This window comes from Lycium barbarum, chromosome 1, assembly GCF_019175385.1.
Source record: "Lycium barbarum isolate Lr01 chromosome 1, ASM1917538v2, whole genome shotgun sequence".
NCBI classification, from domain to species: Eukaryota; Viridiplantae; Streptophyta; class Magnoliopsida; order Solanales; family Solanaceae; genus Lycium; species Lycium barbarum.
Genome location: NC_083337.1, coordinates 82,385,999 through 82,391,998, shown reverse-complemented (window position 1 = coordinate 82,391,998; position 6,000 = coordinate 82,385,999). Strand labels below are relative to the sequence as shown.

Below are 6,000 nucleotides of genomic sequence, written 5' to 3'. Positions count from 1 at the left end.
TCATACTCAACAATCTTTATCAACCATACATTATTCAATTCTTCTACTTCCATTTCAAGGGAATTCGTAACCATGGTATAAATACAACATTACCTTCATCCTCATATAATGTTTCTTTCATAACTATACTCGTAACATATAAAGAATCATGATTCATATTAAGCTACTACTCAAAATGCCGCTATTCTCATATTTATGACCCTTCTTCTACCTTCTTTCATAATTCAAGCCTCTCAACCCCTCGATACTCTAAATAACATGAATTGATCATAAAACTTACCTTTGATAGTATGAGAACGGCCTTTGGATGAAAACACTTCACTTGAGAAAAACCCTAGCTTCAATCCAAGGAGATTTCTTGACTCCAAGCAACCCTAGAGAGCTCCTTGCACTTGATTCCCTTGGTTTGATGAAGTTGATCCTTGATTTCCCTTGGATATGTGTCGGTATAGTGTGGAGAGAGTTCTAGAGGTTTCTTGAGGTGTGGAGAGAAAAATGGAAATGAAATAATGAACTTGGGTCCCTTATATAAAACTTAAAAATCTGTCCCGACCCGAACCTATGGCCTATTATACGGACCGTATAATTTTTACGGTCTATATATAGGACCGTACATTTCTTCTAGAACCTCATCCTTCTCTGGAAGGATTCTACGGTCAGACATATGGACGGTATCTTTTGTACGGTCCGTATAAAGGATCATATAATCCACAACTTCCCGAAACTTGTTCTCGTCAACTCGTTTAATCTCCAATCCTTATGGGACCTTCTTAACACTTGTTTAACACTTTGTGAACAACTTAAGGAGCATTATAGCTTTTTCTCAAGACATTATTAGATCAACCTTAGCTCGGTACTTTATAAAACTCTTCCGAAACACAACGTATACTTCGCCTTTCTCAACAAACTTACTTCCCTTGCCTCAAATGTCTTTGGAATCTCACTTAGAACCATTAAATACTGCTTCTTGCTTATAGAAACATCATATACTTCTCACACTGCATTAGTCTATCTACTATACGACGACGTGAAATATTTCAAGGTGTAACAACTTCTCCATCAATATGTTATTTGGAAAGCCATGATTCGGAGACCTCATTAATTATTGCTTGAACCTCTCCCAAGCTTCATAATTTGTTCCCCCGAAAGTTTCTAGAACTCAAAAATGTTGTCTCTAAGTTCGGCATTCTTACTTGGAGGAAACCATTTCTTGAGAAAAAAATTCACTTGCTTGGCCCACGTATCAATTGAATTGTGGGGAAATTTCTCGAACAAAGTCTTGGCTTCACCGGCTAAAGAGTATTTGAAAACCCTCCACCATTGCATCTTGAGTTACATTGTTCTGCTTATGTGTCTGGCACACACCTATAATATTCTTCAAGTGTTGATGTGGGTCATTGTCGATGGAATTTTTGAAATAACGGTCAAGCTTAAGCAATTGATAGATGCCACTATAAATCTTAAAATTTATCGCATCAACCTTCGGACGAACAATGGCGGTTACATACTCAACCTCTTCGATAAGATCAGCAAACATATTTTCATGTTCGTTCTCCTCCACTAGCGGAGGAATTACATTTGCTCCCCGACCATCTTGTGCTCCACAACCTCCTCCTCGTCATGTATAATCACTTGGTTCACAACAAAAATAAAACAAGGTATGATGGAATAGAAACAGACTCGAAGTAAGCACACACTATTTAGTAATTTCAAACCGTATTTCCCGAAAACAGCCCCAAAATTTGATACGCACAAATTACACATAACAAACAGCATAAAGTGGTCACTGTCAAATATAATAACACAACTAGGTTGGGGTCGAATCCCACAGGTATATGGTGTGAAAATGTTACTTTTGTACTTGACTCTAGTCGTAATCCTATACCGGTAAGTTGTAAAAGAGATTATGTTTCTAATTGTTATTTTGACATGAAATTAACTTTAGTTGGAGCAAGAAACACAATTGTGTCCCCTTTTGATAAAGTGTAATGCTATAGGTGTTAATATGATATATTCCTAATTGGTCGTTGTATTGTATGCACTTATTATCTAAATGACTCTCTAATATTTCCCAATAGTTAGAAAGTATTTCCGCTTTATAGCTTTCCCAAATGTAAGAGTGTATAGTTGAAGAACGATTTATTTATGTCAAGTAAACCCCTCTTATCCCTAAGTGAGTTTATTAAATGAGGGTTAGCGTCGTGAGTTCTTGCAATTCATTTCTACTGAACCCTAACGCACCTTCCCAGGTAAAGAAAGGGTATATGGCATAGGTTAATTTTGCAACCATCAACCAACTTTAAAGCATAAGAAATAAATAGAAACCAACAATCCATTATGCATATATTCAATAGTAAACACCCATTAACATAACACCCATCATTGGGTCCACAACCTTAGAATTAAAATTAGCTACTCATGTGTTCTAGTACAAGACAAATTAATAAAGACAATATTTAAAGCTTACAATAAAGGAAGATGTCAAGAAAATTTGGAATATACTTCTAGAAAGATTCAGCAATGGAATATTCAATGCTCCTTAGAAGTAGGACAAGTTTTAGAATCTGAAAAATGAATCAAAAAAAAAAAACCTAGAAAATGTATTTATAGCCTCCGCAATTCGTGCATAAAAACTAGACAAAAATACCCCGTCAGGCCAATCTGCGCCACATAATCAACCATATTTTGGTCATATGCGGCACATTTCAGTGTTTTTCCAACGTAGAACAAGGACTAGAATGCGACATTGATGCACCAGTTTGTGCCACATATTGCGTTTTGCGCCACATTTCAGTTGCCAGATTTCTGGGTTCTCTGTTTTGAATATGCGTTTGACTCTACATTTTCATTTCACACTCTGCGTCGCATTTTGTCATTTCTTGCTTTGATTTGGCTTTTTTGCTTGGTTTTGACACATTGAGTAATTTATCCCGAAAAAACATCTAAGAAATGACATATAATATAACTAAAAACAATAAGAACTACATGTAAAAGACATCAAATGTGCCGTAATTCCATATCTCACCAACTAGGAACCCTTTGGTAGCATCAAAACTGGAGCAGAAGTCAACTTCGTTTTCAACTCCTTGAGACTTCACTGACATACATCTGACCATTGAAACTTGGATTTCTTATGAGTCAACTTAGTCAACAGAGCTGAGATAGAGGAAAAACCTTCTACGAAGCGTCTGTAACCTGCCAGCCTTAAGAAAATTCTTATCTTTGTTGTTGAAGGGGTCTGGGCCAATTTATTATTGCATCAATTTTCTAAAAATCCACTTTCACGCCCGCCCTGAAATAACATGCTCTAGAAACGCCACTGATTTCGGCCAAAATTCACACTTTCAAAATTTCTCACAAATCTTGCGATCTTGAATTGGCCGCAACACTATTTTGAGATGTTCTGCATGGTCGGTCTCACAACGGGAATAAATCAGTATGTCATCAATAAAGAAAATGATGAATAAATCAAGGTAAAGCTTGAAGACCCTGTTCATAAGGTCCATAAAAGTTGTTGGTTCATTCATCAGCCCAACGACATGACATGAAATTCAAAATGACCATAACATATTCTGAAAAAGGTCATCAGCATATCAACTTTCTTAACCTTCAGCTGATGGTACCCTAATCTGAGGTCAATCTTAGAATAACACTGGGGATCATAAACTTGGTCGAACAAGTCATCCTGGGAAGTGGGGTACATGTTTGTAATTGTGACCTTGTTCAATTACCTATAGTCAAGGCACATTCTCAATGATCCATCCTTTCTTCGGACAAACAAGACCAGCGCACCCCAATCTGACACATTTGGCCTAATAAATCCCTTATTAAGAAGAGCTTTCAACTGGGCTTTTCACACTTTCAACTCTGTTGGAGCCATTCTGTATGATGAGATAGATATTGGCTTGGTGCCGAGGAGTAAATCAATTCCAAAGTCAATCTTCTATCGGGAGGACTGCGAGAAGATTTTCTAGAAAGGCTTCTAGAAACTCATTGATAATTGGTACGAACTAAAGAGTTGGGGTTTGGGCATCTGTATCCTTGACTCGAACTAAGTGATAAATAAACTCGTTGGAGATCATTTTTCTAGCTTTAAGATAGAAAATAAACCTACCCATGGGTACTACTTCATCGCCCTTCCATTCAATAACTGGTTCGTTAGGAAACTCGAAACTTATAAATTTTTCTCTACAGCCTATTGTGGCATAATATGACGCCAACCAATCCATGACCATGATTACATCGAATTCTACTATTTCCTACTCTACTAAGTCGGCTACGGTGTTGCAGTGATGGACTCTAACTGGACAGCCCTTATACACACGTCTAGTTGTAACTGACTCTCCAACTGGGGTGGACACTTCAAAGGGTTCATGCAACTTTTTTGGCTCTATCCCAAATTTATTAGCAATAAATGAGATAACATATGATAGGGTGGAGCCAATATCCATAAGGGAATAAACATCAAAAGTGAAAACTATCAGTGTTGACACCTAATTTTTTCCCTCTAGTAAATTATTATAAGTTCTTGACTCACAAACAGAGTGAAATATACATTTTTACAAGTCAAAATGATTTTAGAAAATTATTTCGGTGACGTTTTGCCATTTCATTTGGCAAAATATCATCCAGTATATTAATGTATATCATCCTATGAATTTTGTATATTTTTTAAAATTTTGAAACACATTTATCAAAATTTTAAATCAAAATTGTGAAAATAATTATTTAGTTAATTGTTTAAGAGCTATTAATGATTAATTGATAGGTGTTTACTCCGTTAAATCAAGAAATTTAATTAATTGAATAAATAATCACTTACATCTCAATTTTACAATTTATTTGACTTTAATTGCAATTACTTTCAAAACGGCTAAAATTAAAATTGATTGACATAGCCATGAATCAAAATGTTTACCGGGACAAGCCCCTAGCATACCCAATACAGCTAAAATGCAAAAATTAATATAACTACGCCCCGAAGATCAAGTGGGGCTCACTAATAGTTGAGAGTGCGTAAATCTAGCGTGGAGTAGTGTCGCTATGAATATATGTACCCGCATTGTGAACTGCAATGCCCCAGACAAAAGAAATGTGAGTACTGTGGAATAACGCACTCGTACATAAAATCAACTGAATGAAATTGTCACGATCCGGCTAGGGGCCATGACGGGTACCCGGAGCTAACTACCGAGCACCACTCATTTTACTACTCATCATACTTACCCTACATTCATTTAGTATTCTTGTTACACCTTGGAAATTCTCTGTACATGTACAATGAATGGGTGAGCGAGGGACATAACATATGCGATGTTTTGACGAGCAATAAACGATGTAAGTGGCCCTAATTAAGATTCTCAAAGGCATCCAAGATGAGGAACGAAAGTTATTAAGGGAAAGTGAACCGTATGTTGTGTATCGGATGGGAATAAGGAGCAATGATTTTGTGATGGCATAATGATGGTTTAGAGACATTTTATAACATCCCTAAGATTGGTATTGAAGTGTTAAACAAGTGCTAAGAAGGTTCCATAAGGATCGGAGATCAAACGAGTCGACGAGAACAAGTCTCGGAAAGCTGGGCAAACATACGGCCAGACATACTGGCCGTATAAAATACACGGACCGTATGTCCAACCGTGGATCTGGCCCAGCACAATATAGCTCATTGGACCAAACATACTGTCCAACATACGGTCAATGAAAATTATACGGACCGTATGTTGGTCCGTATAAAGTGGGTCGGCCAGATATTTTTAAAATAAATATAAGGGACCGTTTTCATTTTAATTCACTTCATTCCTACTCTCCACTTCAATAACCCTCTAGAGAATACTCTAACATTCATCCATAAGAAAAATTCAAGGGGAGTTGATGATAAACAACATAAAATTAATGGAGCAAAGCATATGAAACTCAAGTAGGATTCATCTTCTTCAAGGAAACCCTAAAGAGGTGAAGTGAAACTTTGGTGCAAGAGGAAGAATTCCATTCAAA

General features: G+C 36.7%; 1 non-coding gene across 1 annotated transcript; it reads left to right on the top strand.

Annotated features, from left to right (window-relative positions):
- Positions 1-1,076: 1,076 nt before the first annotated feature.
- Positions 1,077-1,182, top strand: LOC132618909 (small nucleolar RNA R71). Its single transcript, XR_009574380.1, has one exon. It is a non-coding gene; the product is annotated as a small nucleolar RNA R71 (small nucleolar RNA).
- The last annotated feature ends 4,818 nt before the right edge of the window (positions 1,183-6,000 follow it).